Below are 17,350 nucleotides of genomic sequence, written 5' to 3' on the forward strand. Positions count from 1 at the left end.
CCCATCCCAGCCGCAGCACAACGGGCAGTATCCTGAGTGGAAGGGCTTGTCCATTCAGCAGCTCCTGCCAGAGCCAGGAGGGCTGGGCAGGGCCTTCCACATCTGTGGCTACTTCCCCCTCCTCCCTGCCCCTCTCAGTGACAGGCCGTGTGGCTCACTCTCCCACCTACCCAGCCCCAGCTCCGGCCACCGCCAGGCCTTGATACTCACGGTGATTCCTTCGGTCAAGTCTCCGCAGCCACAAAGGCCCTGGGAGGCTGCCAGGCTGGGGAGGAAGTGCTGCTGGGCCAGGGATCAGGGCTGGGGATGGCTGGCCTCTCTCCACAGGGGAGCAGACAAAAAGGGGGGGCCGAGGATGCTGAGTGGAAGAAAACAAAAGGCTTGTCGGCTGGCTGCCCCTCCTGGCTTTGTTGTTTCACTTAGTGCACAGCACAGCGAGCCATATGGCTTCGCCCATGCTCAGTGCCTCTCCAGGCTGGAGTCATGTGATACTCTCGGCTCGGTGAGCAGGAGAGTGCTGCTGGGCCGGAGGCAGGGAAGCACAAAGCTCACACACGTGCACACACGCATGTCTAGTGCACCAGCCATCCATGCATCCGTAGGCTGAGCCCCCCACCAACCATCTCGATGGAGCAGAAAGCCACAAGCTTTCTGACCCTGGTGCAGCGTAAGGCACAGGAGATGATCGCTACCCCGAGGTCTGTCCTGCAGACCCACTGTGCTGCCCTGCCCTGGGGCTGGGGCTGTGGCTGGGTGTCAGATCTCTTGAGGGGAGAGCACTGCACTGCTGGCGGCAATTATACCCATTTGTCACCCTTGACCAGGATTCCTAAATGTCCTTTCCCTCTCTGCCACCCTCACAGTTCACCCGCCTGCCCAGCTGTGGCCTGGTGACTTTTGAAGGCCCTGTGCTGTGGTGATGATGATGATAAGAAGGCTAAGAATGTCTGTTTCTTCCATCCAACTGACCACAAGGTTCCCAGTCAGAAGGCTTGTTCCAGGGGGTGAGGTGACCCAGCCCAGCCTGCCTCCCCTTGGTTCCCAAGGCAGCATGTCCTCGCTTGGAGGAATTTCCCGATTGCTTTGTCGAGAAGGTTGCTCAGGTTCAGATCAGATTGTCCAATTTCTAGCAGAAAGCAAATGCTATTCCCCCATCCTGGGCCAGTTTTATTGGGGCAGATCCAGGAGGTAATTGGAGGTCTGCAGCCTCCAGCCTGTGGGATGGATCAGTGCCGCCCCAGCCAGGTAAAGTGGTGAGGCAAGGGCAGAGCAGATCTTTGCTGGCAAACACTTATCACCTCTGCCCAGGAGGGCCAGTTGTTAGGGGGCTTATTCCTTCACCCACTTACTTCCCTGGTCCTTCTTGCATGAATAGAGCAACAATACCCGAAGTCCAAAGGTACAAACAATTCGATGTTTATTGGGGTGAACTTCCAGCAAGCATGATTCCAGTTTCCTTCCTTAGTGTCCCCCTTCCCAGCTCTGACACCACAGACCATTTCCCCCCCTTAGCAAAATGTGATTTCAATTTCTCCTGTTCCCCCCCCCCTTCCTGATTGTCTGCAGACTATATAGTAAAACTTGAGTTCTGCTTAGCTATACCTTAACCAATCATTTTACTGAAATTTAACTAACCAATCTTAACATATTGTAACATGATTATTTAACCAATTATATCCCACCACCTTAATTAGTTTACACCCAGCAAAATTAGACAGCAGACAGAAACAATCACAGAACCAGACAGAGACAATGCAAATAAACAATAGCAAAGTGGGAACTATAATGACAAAACAATACAGAAGTGAGGATTTCACAACTACATCTATAAAGACATAAGGGTTTCCCAGCTGTGTCTATTGATAAGTGAGTTCTTACCAAACAGAAAACTAAACTTCCTTTTACATCCTGTAGGCTCTTCCCTTTCTCTGGAGGTGATAGATCAGATCACCTTTCTAACAGCCCCAGATTGCCTTATTTCAATGTGACTAGTTTGGAATGCGAGGATGTGAACGGTCGCTTCCCAGCTTATGGCTGCCTCTGTTGCTTAGCCAAAAGCCTTAGCCTAAGCACAGGGCCTCAGACTGTCTCAGTAAGAGAAGACCCTTACACCAGCAGACAGTGATTTTGATTTTTTCTTTTATACCTCTATAACTAGCTAAGTGACAAGAATACACCTAAATTCTTAGAGTATAGGCCTTTACAGACAGGCCTGAATATCTATATCCTAACACCAGGAACTAGCTTCCCCCAAGCAAGCCATCTCCCAGGGCTGACAGCCTCACCACTGAAGTCCAGCCTCTGACCTTCCTCTGTGGGGAAAGGTTATTAAGGAAGTTGTATCAGGACAGCTGTGGCACCACCTAGAATCCTCTGGTCCTGGCTGGCTTGATGCCAGGGTATGGTAGCGACTGTCCTGGTCTCACTGGTCAGGGAGCTCCTCCTGGGGATGGAGGAGGGCCCCTGCTGATGGACAGGCAGTGCTGTGGTCCCACCTGCAGCCCCTGGATAGAATCACACACAACTGGCTCTCAGGGAGGTCCCAGAGCAGAGGTGGGCAAACTACAGCCCATGGGCCACATCCAGCCCGTGGGACCCTCCTGCCCGGCCCTTGAGCTCCTGCCGAGGAGGCTAGCCCCCAGCTCCTCCCCTGCAGCCTCAGCTTGCTGTGCTGCCAGCACTCTGGGCAGCATGGCTGCTCGGGCTGGGCTGCGTGGCTGCGAGCTCCTGCCACTCTGAGTGGCATGGTAAGGGGGCAGGGAGCTGGGGGGGGTTGGATAAGGGGCAGGGAGTTCAAGGGGGCAGTCAGGAGATAGGGTGCAGGAGAGCTTGGATGGGGCAGAGGTTCTGGGGGTAGGGGGTGGTCAGGGGACAGTGGATCGGCATGGGAGTCCCAGGGGGCCTGTCAGGGGGCAGGGGTTTGGATAGGGGTCAGGGCAGTTAGGGGACAGGGAGCGGGGGGGTTGGATAGGAGGTGGGGTCCCAGAGGCGGTTAAGGGCAGGGGGGCCCAGGAGGGAGCAGGGGGGGTTGGATGGCTCAGAGGGGGGTAGTCAAGGGGCGGAAAGTGGGAAGGGGTGGATAGGGGGCAGGGGCCAGGCTATTTGGAGAGGCACAGCCTTCCCTACCCAGCCCTCCATATAGTTTTGCAACCCGATGTGGCCCTCGAGCCAAAAAGCTTTCCCCAACCCCTGTCCCAGAGGGTGGGTGGCTTTGGCCTGTGACTCGTATGTCCCCAGGACACTTCCAGAGTATTGGGGATGGTGTTCCTCAGGGTTCTTGCCTGTCAGCCACTCCCATTCGGTCAGCCTGCGAGGCTGCTGGGGTGTTGCCGTCAACAAGCTGATGGCAAAACAAGTCCACGTTCCACTCCCATCAGACCCAGGCCACGCCATCTGTTTTCCTAGAGTCTAGCTGTAGTTCAAATCAGACAGCGAGAAGTGATCCTGGGGGAACAACCTGCCGGCTCTGACAGAGGTGCTGTCTCCTCCCTCTACTAAGGGCCTCTCTCCAGCTTTTGTTAGCAAGGGTCACAACTGGTGGCCCTTTCACATCCCTGGCTATGCCTGGACTGTCAGCAGTAGCCTGGTGGTAGCAGTAGCCTGGAGTGCTTTCATCCTTCAGACCCTGAGTAGGTAGTTGAAACTCTTCTGCTCAAATATAGACATCCCCACAACTGTCAAGGTCTCTGTCACAGCCAGGCTGAATAAATGTGAAGTGCGCTACCTACAACTGTCTTTGAAGACTGTAACGCCCCCTCCTCCTGGCTACTCTGGAGATTAGCTCCTTCAAGGTCCAGCATCCTTTTCTATCACTCATACCCATGCCCTGTTGCCTCTCTCTCTCTGCCAGTTGGGGTGCTCTCTCTTCATGGCACAGCCCTTCAGCCAGGTCACTATAGTCCTCCACTTCTGGGGTATCAAAGTCCCATTGGACAACCTGTTCCCGGCAATCTTCTGCTACGCTGCCCAGTCTGGGCCAGTTCCCCAGTGACTAGTGGAGGAACCCAGGCCCACCCTCCACTCCAGGTTCCAGTTCAGGGACCCTCTAATCAGCCGCTAAAGTCTGCAATGCCCCACCTGGCTACCGTTTCCCTGGGCCATTTCCTACTCCTCCTCTCAGGCTTTTGCTTCACCACTCTTCCGGATAAACCCTTCCTTCAGAAGCTGGATCCCCTGGGGCTTCTACTCACCCTCTAGGCTTCCTTCTATCTCTAACATCCAGAGAGTGGTCATAGGTTCCCTGACTGCCATCCCTTTCTGCTGCCAGCTTCCTGGCTTTGTCCTAGTCCTGCCTGTCCCTTCTCAGCTGGGCTCCATCATCAATTGGGGGCTATTTAATTCACACCTGAGGGGAATTCGGTGGCCTATCAGGTTAATCAACCTACTTTAACCTGCTTTACCTTGTGCGGGAGGGGGACACCCCCTCACAAAGACCCTTCAGATACTTCCCCCACTGCTAGCCCAGTGGTGATGTCCAGCGTCAGTGGTGCTCTGCGCTCTTGATGCAGATTGCGCTAACTCCCTGTTTGTTTCTGGCAGTGTCAGCTTCGAGCTAGCTGGAATTCCCTTCCCCCATTAGCCTGCCAAGACCTGTTTATTTCTTGTATGGTCTGGCCCCCAGACCTGTAGTACTGAGCACCTCACAATCTTTAATATAGAAGCTACGATCCTCATTTTACAGACTGGGAACTGAGACATGGAGAGGCTAGATGACTTGCCCCAGATCACACAGGGAGTCTGTGACTCTGCAGAGACTTGAGCCCAGGTCTCCAAGTCCTAGGCTAGTGGACTAACCACAGGTCCACCCAATCTGTGACTTTCAGGCCACATGGCAAGGTTTTTCCTCGTCACGCCGGCGCATTTTCAAAAGCAGCCACTGACTTAGGGTGCCAGCTTGAGACACCAGGAGCCTGATTGCCCAAGGGGCCGAGCACATCTGAAAATCAGAGCCAAGGAGTCGCATGCTGCAGTCCCAAAAATGAAGCAGTGACTGCTTTTGTAAATGGTGGCATCTGGCTTTTGCCTGAGGGAGACCAGGTGCCTCCTCTGGACTGGGAAGGCAGGTGGGGGGGTGCGCTTGTGGGGCTGACTTTTGCTGTCTTCTAATTTGGAAGTTTGGTGGACTGAGATCCGTTCCTGGCGGACAGGGGAGGCTCAGACTGCAGTGCAGTTCTGGAACCCCCCAGAGTCTAGCGAATGCACTGGATGATTCAGTTAGAAATGCTCCTGCCTTCCTTTCCAGGAAGCGGTGACTGGCATTCAGACCCGCATAGCCCTGCATCAGCCCCCACACCCAGTGGGTAGGCTGCTGAGTCGTGACAACAACATTTCAGGATGCCTGGGGAGGGAGAAGGGGACTGATCCTTATTTCCTCAAGGAGACGACTCCTTCCCACACCCACTGCTCCCCATCTCAGAGCAGGTAGAGACTGATGAGGGAGGCATGACAGGAAATAATTGAGGGGAGGAATGTGGAGGACAATGACATTTCCAGCTGGTGACAGATGTCAGCCTATTTGGTGGGTGGAGCCAAAGAAAATGAAAGGCCCACCCCCCTCAGGTGTGGGTGGGGCCACACAATATAGACAACAACTGAGTAAATTTTGACAGCCCTGGAGACCTCTTTATACGCAGAGTAGGAACAGATCAGTGCAAGCTTCTCCAGCCACGTACCTCTGTCCTGAGCTGGAGGGGGGAAACCACCCCCATGGAAGAGAGGGCAGTGCAGCCTCCATGGCCCCTCTAGTGCCTGACCTTGCTGCTGAGGATGCCAGCTAGTGCCGATCACAATGAAGGTTTTGTCAAGTGACCCTGGGAGCTGGACTGAGACCCAGCAAACTAATTTCATGCAGGCCACTGAATCACCCCCAGATGGGAACAGCTAGACAAGTTTGTGAGGGGGTGCTTGTGATGGTAGGGGGCAGGGCTTGGCAGCCCTTGGACTCCCTTCTGGTGGATGTCTGATGTTCCATGCTTTAGGGCTTTAGCAGCTCACCTGCAGGCGTCAGGACTGGATTCCCCTCAGTGTATTCTGGCATTTTTTGGTCTCCTTCCTCTGAAACATGAGGGATGGCCACAGCTGCAGAGGGGACTCTGGGTGGGGTGGGCCAGGCTATGAGGTGGCACTGAGCACTGTCTCTCTTGGGTGCTTGGCTGGCTGGTTCTTCCCACATGCTCAGGGTCTCACTGATCACCACATGGGGGGTCAGGAAGGAATTTTTTCCCAGGTTCAATGGGCACAGACCTGGGGGCTTTCACCTTCCTCTGCAGCAGGTGAGTGCAGGTCACTTGCCAGGATTACCTGGGTATATCTCATTAACCATTTCCATGCCGCTCGGTCCCTCCTAGTGCTCCCTGTGGCAAAGAACAGTCTAGGCTCCTGTGGGCTGACCCTTTACTCTCGGTTCTGTTGGTGGGTTTAGCATGTGGGTGCTGGTGACCCTGTGATATACAGGTCAGACTGGGTGATCTGAGCCCTTCTAGCCTCTTGACTCTTTGAGTTGTTGTCCCTAACCCATTGGGCTGCACCCAACAGGGCAGCCTGACAGTGTTGAGGATGAGCATGCAGGCAGGCACCTCCTCTGTCTGGGCATTACCAGGATGCTTCTTCAGACTCTGTGCCTTAGCCTGCATCCTGACCATGGGGATCCAAGAGGTGTTGTGGGAGCGGGGGGTAGCTGCAGGGGGCAGTAGGAATGTCCCCCAGAATTTCTCCTGTGCTGGGGGCTTCTTCAGGAGGCTGGGGAGTCTTCTTCTGGGGGCCTGGCATCCTTCTGGTCACAGCACCCTGTGAGTTGCCCCTCTCATCCAGTAATCTCCTTTGTCAGCAGATTCAGGACTCAGCATGTGTGACCCTGACAGCCCTTGAGCGTCCCAGCCTCCCCATGGGCACAGTTAATGCTCAGTTCCACAGGCAGGGTGGCGCAGTGAGATGTGGGCTGGCTGGGTCTGGCTCACAGCTCTTCAGTTATTCCAGACTTGCCTTTCTGTGGTTGGAAACAGCCTTGGCCACTTCCCCCCACAACCCCTCCCAGAAGGAGATCTCACCATGGCATTGGGCCCTCACAGACAGCCAAGAGGTGAAGGGGCATCGCCTGACGCTGGGCTTGTTAGAAGGGTGTTGATTAGGAACCTGAGGGTGCAGAGGCCATGGGTGGGTGATGTAAACAATGGAGGGTGCATGGCTGTAGCAGCGGCACTGCCTCTAGAGCACTCTTCATGGCAGGAAAGTGCCCCTGCAGCCTCAGTTGCTCCCCCCCAAAGACTCTTTTGGGCTGGGAACCCCCTTGTCACAGGGTAGTTTATTATTGTGCACATCTCAAATGTATCAACTTCCATTCCATCTCTGCTGCCTTTTGTCACCTCGACTCTTCTTCAGTGCCCAAGGAGAGGTGGGGTTCCTGGGCTTCTCCCCATCATCCCCAGCTCCCTGCCCCTTGCACAGGGCTATGGCCACAGGGCACCCCCCGGACTTGCTTCACCTCAGCAATCACAGAAACTGGCAGGACACATCCCCTTGGCTTCCTTCAGCTGCCTTTCTCTCTGGGTTCCCTGTCCCTCACACCCAACAGGGGCACGGGGCCCTCCCTGGGCTGTCCTCTGGCTCCAGAGTCTCCACGCCCCAGGCCTCACCCCTATCTATCCCTGAGGCCTGGTGGGACATATGTCCCCTCTTCATTTTTCCCAACCTGGGAAGAGGCATTCACCATGGCATAGGCAGGGTTGAGCCCCATTTCCTGTGACGCACAACCACCCTGTGATGGTGTTACTGACTGCAGAGGTAGTCGACTCCTCCTACCACAGTCTGTACCCACAGCCACCCTTAGGTCAGCTGGAATACAGGCACAACAAGCATGAGTTTCAATCGACTTAATCATCAAAGAATCACACTCTGGCTCCAGGGATAGGTGTGTGCACGTATATGTTCACTGGGTAACAGAAGGTGGCTTTCCCCCGCTTACTGTCTTAGAAGACTACCCAGTGTCATGAGATGGGCATGACCACAGAGGAAGGGCTGGCTGTGAGGCTGGCTCCATGGCAGTACTGGAAGGTCACCACGCTGTAGGTCCTAACTCTGTTTCTGCTTTGTCAAGCATCCAAGAGTCCTGCCCTGAACACACACAACAACATGTACCAGAGAATAATACGGCCACTATGCCGGCTGCCAATCCACAGGGCCAGCTCTGCCTCCTACACCCCCTGCCTCCTCCTGGAGCACAAACTGTATCAAACTACCCAGAGCCCCTGAGGAGGAGCAACTGTGAAAGGAATAAAATAGGAAACCAAGGTGCTGCCACCTGTGGGCATTAAAGATTCTAAGTCCCTTTCCATAAGTTCAGTAGTGTTAGCTGTTAGGGGACTTATTCCTTCACCCACTTACTTCCCTAGTCCTTCTCACGTGAACAGAGAGCAACAATACCCGAAGTCCAAAGGTGCAAACAATTCGATGTTTATTGGGGTGAACTTTCAGCAAGCATGATTCCAGTTTCCTTCCTTAGTGTCCCCCTTCCCAGCTCTGACATCACAAAGCCTTACACCTGTGTCTGTTCCCATTCCTGCCCTTATCCAAACATGATTCCAATTTCCCCACCCCCATTCCCTGTTCCCATTTCCCCCCCCCCCACACCCACTTCCTGATTGACTGCAGACTACATAGTAAAACTTGAGTTCTGCTTAGCTATACCTTAACCAATCATTTTCCTGAAATTTAACTAACCAATCCTAACATATTGTAACATGATTATGTAACCAATTATATCCCACCACCTTAATTAGTTTACACCCAGCAAAATTAATTATACAGCAGACAAGAACAATCACAGAACCAGACAAAAAGAAAAGGAGTACTTGTGGCACCTTAGAGACTAACAAATTTATTTGAGCACAAGTTTTCGTGAGCTACAGCTAACTTCATCGAATGAAGCTCACGAAAACTTATGCTCAAATAAATTTGTTAGTCTCTAAGGTGCCACAAGTACTCCTTTTCTTTTTGCGAATACAGACTAACACGGCTGCTACTCTAGAATCAGACAGATTATATAGACAAACAATAGCAAAGTGGGAACTATAATGACAAAACAATACAGAAGTGAGGATTTCACATCCCAGCTATTGATAAGTGAGTTCTTGCCAGACAGGATGCTATCAAACTAAGTTTCCTTTTACATCTTCTAGGCACTTCCCTTTCTCTGGAGGTAATAGGCATGATCAGGACAGGATTGTATTCCTAACAGCCCAATAGCACCTTTTTCCATGTGACTAGTTTGGAACGTGAGGATGTGACCGGTCACTTCCCAGCTTATTGACAGGTTTCAGAGTAGCAGCCGTGTTAGTCTGTATTCGCAAAAAGAAAAGGAGTACTTGTGGCACCTTAGAGACTAACAAATTTATTCGAGCATAAGTTTTCATCGGATGAAGCTCACAAAAACTTATGCTCAAATAAATTTGTTAGTCTCTAAGGTGCCACAAGTACTCCTTTTCTTTTTCCCAGCTTATGGCTACCTCTGCTGCTTAGCCAAAGGCCTTAGCCTAAGCACAGGGACTCAGACTGTATCAATAAGAGAAGGACCTTACACTGGCAGTCAGTGATTTTGATCCTCTCTTTTATACTTCTATAACTAGCCAAGTGATAAGAATACACCTAAATTCTTAGAGTATAGACCTTTACAGACAGGCCTGAATATCTATATCCTAACATTAGCCAGATGCCCTGGTCTAGTGGAGTGCCCCCTGGTCAAGTATGTGCGTGCCTGCAGTTCTCAATTTCTCAGCTCACAGTGCCCCCAGGCAGCCACTGCGCTTGTCAGGTGGGTCTTCGGTGACATAGCCCTCCGGCTCAGTCACACGCAGTCCATGTGCAAACAAACAAAACAAATCCCTTCTGGGGTAGGCTGTCCAACCAGGCCAATTTCAAACCCTTCAGTAATATCCTGTAGCCCTCCCCAGGCTCAGTTCCTTCACAGTTAAAGAGGGCCTATCACGGCAGCCCACTGCTGGCAATGTCTCCCTCCCCAGGTTCCAGTCCTCACTCTGACCAAGAGGGCCTATCTCAGTACCCTAGCTAGCCAGTTTGTGTGAGAAGGTGCCTGCTCTGGCATGGAGCAGCACTCCCCAGGGCTTTCTCCCTGGAGGCTCTTCGCCTGCCCTTTAGTCCTCAGACACCAGCTCTCTAGCTGGGTCAGTCTCAGTTCAGACCCCTTCCGGGGGATAACAGGTCCAAGTACAGGCCTTTCCCTGGGCCTGTCTAAACTCCTTTCTCTCAGAGCACACCACTTCCCCAATGGCTGCTGGTGGCAGAGGGAGACCCACACCCACCCAATACTCCAGGTCCCAGCCCAGGGACCCGCTAAGTATCAGCCACACACACCACGTGCCTTTAACAAACTCTTTTCCCTGGGCCACTTTGCCGTAGCCCAGTGGTGAGCAACCTGCGGGCTGCACGCAGCCCATCAGGTAACCAAGCCGCTGGTGGGCCGCCAGATCCTTTGTTTACATTTGTACAGCTGCCCGCAGCTCCCAGTGGCCACAGTTCGCCATTCCCGGCCAATGGTAGCTGTGGAAAGCGGTGAGGGCCTGGCAAGCCACGGGCGGCTATACAAATGTAAACAAATGCTCTGGCAGCCCACCAATGGCTTGCTTACAGCATGCAGCCTGCCCACCGGGCCGTAGCCTGTCTTAATTGGGTCCTGGCAGCCAGCCAGAAGCTATTCCCTCACTTTCCAGGGCCCTGGCAACAACTACCAGCCTCAACCCTTGCAATCCCTGCAGCCAGCCAGGAGCACCACTTGGTCACCAGTGCCTGCAAACAGACTGATCTAGCCTGTCCTTTCAGCTCCAGCAGCCAGCCAGGAGCACCTCTTACAACCCCAGTCCCTGCAAACAGACTGAACTCTGCCCCTGCAACTCCTTTCATATGAGCCTGCTGGGCCCTCATTGGCTGCTCCCTGCAGTCTCTCTGCTTGGCTGCTTCCCCTGCAGCCACTCTAGCCTGCGTGGAGGACCTCTCCACTGCTCCTTCCCTGGGATGAGTGTGGCAGGACCCTGAGCTTCCAGTCCACCCTTTCACACCTCGCCAATTTCTAATTCAGGTAACTACACTCAGCCCAGGAAACCCTCCAGAGATTCATTTTTCTCCTTCACTTCCTATCCTAAACCATGCTGCTGGGTGCTGTTAAACAGCTGTCAGGTTCCACCCCAGAGGGGCTGCACTTCAGTGGTCGGTGAAATTATACATATAAAGGAGATTAATATTAGCCTTGGGATCCTTCTGGATAAAAGGTCCTGTATATTTATGCCACTAGCATTTAGACAGATTTGCTATAATCATAATTAATAATAACCACTTAGCTCCATTTCAGTGCAGCAATGCTGGACACAGGATTCTCCTTCACTTCCTACCCTAATCTGTGCTGGTAAACAGCTGCAAGGCTGCTCCTCAGCTGCAGCTGCGTTTCAGAGGTATGTGAAGCACTGTATGTAGAGTCAGTACAGGTCATGTCATCAAGGGCTTATGAATCTTTGGCATGCTGTGCAGCTGACAGTTGTTGACACGATTATCTTCCACTTCACTTGTAGATGGGCATATGAGGTAAACCAAGTTGAAAGTAAATCTTGTTTGCCTGCAGAAGTTCTGCTGGTGCTGGCTCAGGGATTCAAAATACAGGGTGGGAAACAAATTAACCTGTGCCATGATGAGCAAAGGTACTTGCCTTAAGAGACATCTTCCTGGATTACGCCGTACCAAGGAACAGCATGGGCTTGGTGCTCCTCTCAGTTACACTGGTGTAAATCAGGAATAAGTGTTGCCAACTCTCCTGATTCTGAATCTCATGACCCTTGGGGTTTTGCTGAAAGCCGCAGCTCCTGGAGTCACATGAATACACCAGAATCTGAACTTCCAAATCAATACAAAATTGAGTTCCGAACACCTATGATTCTAGAGAAAAGCTTGAAAAAGTGACCCCCTAAAGAATCAAAGGCCAGACAGCAAATAAAAAGAACTCTGAGTGTATCATCATTAATGTATTGTGATTTTTAAGACAATCTCATGATTTTGGGAAAGGAGGACGTTAGGTAGGTATTTAAAGGGCCAGCAGCCAGTTGTTCCCACTGGGTGGCCCCAAGGAAATGAGTTGGAGGACTGTCATGCTTTTGGAAAGCGTGGGGTCAGCACTGACAATGCACTGCAGCCAGTGACATTCTGCCCGCAAGAAACCTGCTTACGCCCCAACAAGTTGCCTTCCAACGGGCCCAGCCAGCAAGCTCCTGGTGTGGGGATCCCTAGGGCAGTGCCCATACAAGTGCTCCAACTCCTCCTTGGACCTATGGACTACAAGATTCTGTTTTAGACAGACTGAAACATAGACCAGTTTTTCATGACAATTTGCAGAAACCCAGAGGGTCCAGCAGGGACCACAGGGACGGTGGGGCTGGTCCAGGACCCCAGGTTCCAGAACCTGTGGGCACTTAGAAAGTACCTCTGGGGACATAGCTAACAGGGAGGGCAAATGTTTTCCCCACTCCTGGGACAGACGTTCCTCATGACACACCAGCTCCAGCACAGGGCCAAGCTGGTGCAGAAACCAGCAGCTCCTGAAAGAGATGAAGACGGTCCTGGTTCAGGAAGTTGAAGAAATGTTGATATGGGGGGTAATTGAGGAATCCCATAGATCCCAGTGTAGCCCTGAGTCCAAACCCAAAGGGGCTGTCTGGGTCACTGTAGACTTCAGACAGGTCAATGCCAGCTCTCGCTTTGATGCCAGTCCAGGCCCCGGGTGGATGATTTACCACATTGCCTCAGCCAAGCCCAATATAGCACCATGTTGCTCTGATGAGGGCCTATTGGCAGGTTCCTCTTTCTCCCAACTCCCAGGAAAAAAACAGCATTTGCTAGCCTAGTAGGCTTGTTCCATATCATTACAATGGCTTTGGGGTTACATGGGGCCATGGCCACCTTCCTGAGGTTGATGGACTGGGTGTTATGACCTCAGAATTGCAACATGGTGCCATGGCTCAAGGATGCTGTCATCTGCTGCCAAGACAGGTTTACTCACCATCAGAATCTGGCTGCAGTCCTACAGTCCACATGAGAGACTCGTCTCACAGCAAACCCTAGGGATCCTCAGGAGGGCCAGGTAGGCAAGCAAGAAACAAAGGATTTGGGATCTCTAATGGGTACAATCCCTCATCAATAAGGCAGAGGTACTTAGAAAACAGTTGTGGGGTCTAGAAAGTTGTTACCTGTGGTTTGTGTCACATTTTGTTTCCCTGGCAGCACACCTCATGGACCCCATCAAAAAGTCAGCAAGTCACCTGCTCCGCCGCAGTGTGACCAGGCTCTCCGAGAGCTAAAGCAGATTGTCTGTAGTAAATCCCTTTGCCCAGCCTGGATTTCACATATTTTATGGACAGATGCTTCACACCAGGGAATCGGGAGGAACGCTGTTGAGATGAATGGCGCAGCACTGGGGTGCAACTGTGGCAGGGAGGCAGGGTGGGGAAACAGGTCTAGTGTCACTATTCCGCCAGTAAACAGCAGCTTCCGCGAGAGAGATGCTCGCTGTTCTGGAAACATGGCAAGTGTAATAGATATTTCCTAAAAAACATTATTTGGGAATTTCAATGAACTATCTGCCCATGGCCAAGTGCACCCCAGGATCCTTCAGGGGGTTAATTTATTTGTCATTTCTTTCTGTCTCTCCACTGTGCTGTGCGGTGTTTGTTCCTGAAGCAAAGTCCGCCCGAGCTTCTGCAGGAGCCATTGCAGGCCTGACGCTACAGAAGGCGATAGCTCCCACACCCGCAACTACCAGCCACTTGGCACAGGACAAGAGTCCATTCGGGAGCAGCAATACCCTGCCCAGGATGCACCGTGTCATGGCAGGACACTGACTCTCCATGCAGCCCAGACCATGCCGCATGCACTCACACTCTCACATAGACAGAATTGGACACCGAGCCAGACAAGCAGAAAAAGGGCCAAAACCACAACTAATAACTATACTTTAACTGGGCTAACAGTAGGAGGACAGCTCTTGCTAATAAGGAGAATTCTCATTAATAAGTTAGCTGAGACTGACTAATAGTTTACATAGTAATACAACTCATAGAGTCAACTAGTAATTACTTATTTAATGTACTTATCGGTAATAAATCATTATTAATCATTACAAAATGCTGTAATTCTAAATAGTTAATAACTAATAGATAACATATAAGAACTAGCTATTTCTAGTCACTATTAAGAATCCAGTCTCTGAGCCCTATCGAATATCAACCCCAGCTCCAGTCCTTCTCTGTCCTGTCTCTCTCCAGAGGGCACTGGCTCTGTGCTCCATGGGGCAGGGGCTTCCTGCAGGGGCTCCTACCCTCCAGTGCGATCTCCCACAGGCCTAGGTAGGAAGCAAAGCCAGACCCTGACTCAGATGCTCCGGGCAACCTCGGGATCTCATCTCCCCCTCGCTACGGCCTGAGGAACTCATGCCCCAATATGCTGGTTTAAAGGGGCCCCAGAAACAAGCCCCTCTGCAGCTGCACTAGCCCCTAGGGGTAATGGGCCCTCAGGCATCAGGGCATCAGTTGATCTCCACAGGGGTCAGGAAAGGTCCCCCCCACCCCACAGCTGCATCATGAGCTCCCCTCACCTGGCACAGGGGGCTCAGCTTGGGGCAGGATCCCAGCCTGAGGGGCCCTTGATCCAGCCTGTGATGGCCAATGGTGTGTCCGGGCAGCGGGCCGGCAACACCCCACTCCTCCCCTCTCCCTGTGATTTCCTTCCAAACACATCGCTCTCCCCATGGCCCCCAGAGCCCAGCCCTGAGGGGAATACAAGTTCGAGCCCCGCTCAGCCTGGAGGAGCTGGGAGAGGCAGACTCAGGCTGGGCCTCCATCCCCAGTTGCTCCAGCTCCCCCTCTGCTTGCCATGGCTTGGGCCGGGGGGGAGCTGGGAGCCTTTATTTCTTCTCCATTAGCATTTAAGGGGGAGGCATATGCTTCCACTCCCCATCCTGGTCTCTTTCCCGCTGTCCTGCTTCTCCAGGGGGCTTTGGTTAATCAAGCCTGCCCCTCCCCCACATCCACAGCACCTTTGGGGTGAGTTCCTGCCCCCACCCTATTCTGCAGCAGGAGACCCAGCCACCCTGCTGCCTCACCCCGACTCTTTTCCCTGCCCCCCTGAGGCCCCATGCTAACCGCCTGGCATTGGGTATGTTAGGAAAGAGCCGCCCAGCTCAAGCGATTGGCCAGAGCAGGCACAGTGGACAGAGAAACCCCCAGCTGGGAGCCAGGGATGAAATAACAAGGGGTTCTGCTGGGGCTAGAGCTGCTACAGCAGGGGAGGATCCAGCTGAGGTTGGGGAGGTGGGGGACTAGGAGCAGACGTAACCACACCCCACAGGGTAGCCACACAAGGCCAGTGCGGCTGGGGGGCCAACACAGGGGCCTCCCATCATGTCTCCATAGGGCCCTGGGGAGAGCACTCCTGGGACACGGCACTTGGCTCTGGGCCTCCCACCCTTGGATGATGGCGGCAAAGGGCTGGGGAGCAAAGAAGGGGATGGAGTGCCAGACTAACAAGGAGAGAGCAAATGAGCCCCTGGGTCTCTGAGGCTGACCAATGGTTCAGTGGGCATTCCTAGGGGGAGAACTCAGGGGATGGGAATGAAGGAAGCAAAGGCAAAGTGATGGCTCTCCCTGCTGGTGAGATCTGTTGGCCTGTGGCAGAGTCTCTAGGGGAGGCACCGGGAGCCATGGCAAGGGATTGAAAATGGGACTGGAGGAACCACCGGCCAATCCCCTGTGTCAAGACCCTGGGAAGAGGACCCTCCCGGGGCCTGACAGGCCTTTGAAGTATTCTGGCTCCCATTGAGTTCTTGGGAAATGGAGACAGGATCTATGTGCTTCTTTATGGGTGTGACCCAAGGCTGGAAAGGAGTATTTGTGGCACCTTAGAGACTAGCAAATTTATTTGAGCATAAGCTTTCGTGAGCGACAGCTCACTACATTGGATGCATATGATGAAGTGAGCTGTAGCTCACAAAAGCTTATGCTCAAATAAATTTGTTAGTCTCTAAGGTGCCACAAGTATTCCTTTTCTTTTTTGCGAATACAGACTAACACGGCTGCTTCTCTGAAACCTGGCTAGAAAGGGTTAAACATCCTGCAAAATAAATAACCCTCAAAAGACATGTGGGGAGATAATATTTGTGTTTTTGTGTATTTACATATGTATGAGTAGGGTCTACAATGTAATCAACAGTCCCTTTCTATGCTGTATTCTGATAGTTCAGAGATCAAAAGGACATCCTAGCATTTAGATGAATTGTAAATATGGGATATCTCCATATTCATCTCTCTTTGACATGTACTGTGAATGGTAGAGGAACAAGCAAATGGTCTTATGTTAATTTATATAGCTAAGTACCAGTGATGGACCTCCTTCAACGTCATCCTAATTATCTTTTGTTCCATGAGGAACTCCCAACTTCTCAAAGAGAACATGAAACTGTATAAAAGATCCTTGGGTCCTGATTCTATCATCTCAGATCTGCTTAGGCTTCATCAGGGAAGTCTGAGTTGCAAGACTGAGGTCCCAGTTATGCTGGTATGCCCTAAATACGAGATTTGGACATTGAACAATAAACTATGAACTATTTCTGAAATAATTCTTTGCAATTACAAAGCTCACCATCTCTGCTATGAATCTGTACCTCAGTGAATTGAACTCTATGTCTGTATGTATATTGATGTTTTAACCATACTCCCTCTCTTTTGTTTTTTAATAATTTTAGTTTAGTTAATAAGAATTGGCTGTAGCGTGTATTTGGTGTAAGATCTGAATCATGCATTAACCTGGGAGGTAAGTGTCCAATTCATATGGGACTGGTTTAGAACCTTTTCTTTTATCTGATGAATAAGATTACAGCAAATTTTCATCATATTTGATATGGATACCTGGAATGGGGTCCTGAGTCTGGATTACTTTAAGGAACGGTGTTGTTTGACTTCTGAGTAACAAGTAAGGTAATAAAGAAGCGTGTTTTGGTTCTGGTTTGGTGAATCTAAGTATTGAACTATCCACCAGCTTTTTTCGGGGGGTGTCTGCCCATTGTTGGCAGTTCACCCTAATTTGAGTGACGCACAGCTGGCTCCCCACAAGGACCTAGTCACAATGGGGTTTTTCTGTGGAGGGGGCCAGGACTCGCGCACTAGATCCAATGTTGCACAGCTCCCTCCCAGCCCCACATTGTGACCCCCTGGAGTCCCCTGAGTGCCAACAGGCCAGAGGGCCAACCTATACCATAACGCACATCAGGCCTGACACACTCATTGCCCCAACACACTGTTGTCACAAT

The 17,350-nt window shown here is 51.9% G+C and overlaps 1 protein-coding gene across 1 annotated transcript in view; it reads right to left on the bottom strand.

The window, feature by feature from the left end:
* PARP6 (poly(ADP-ribose) polymerase family member 6) overlaps nucleotides 1-493 on the bottom strand; it is a 50,365-nt gene extending 49,872 nt beyond the window's left edge. Inside the window, 1 exon segment of the mRNA XM_043493781.1 lies at nucleotides 211-493. The gene's annotated coding sequence lies outside the window, so the exon portion shown is untranslated.
* Nucleotides 494-17,350: the final 16,857 nt, after the last annotated feature.

This window comes from Dermochelys coriacea, chromosome 10 (genome assembly GCF_009764565.3).
Source record: "Dermochelys coriacea isolate rDerCor1 chromosome 10, rDerCor1.pri.v4, whole genome shotgun sequence".
NCBI classification, from domain to species: Eukaryota; Metazoa; Chordata; order Testudines; family Dermochelyidae; genus Dermochelys; species Dermochelys coriacea.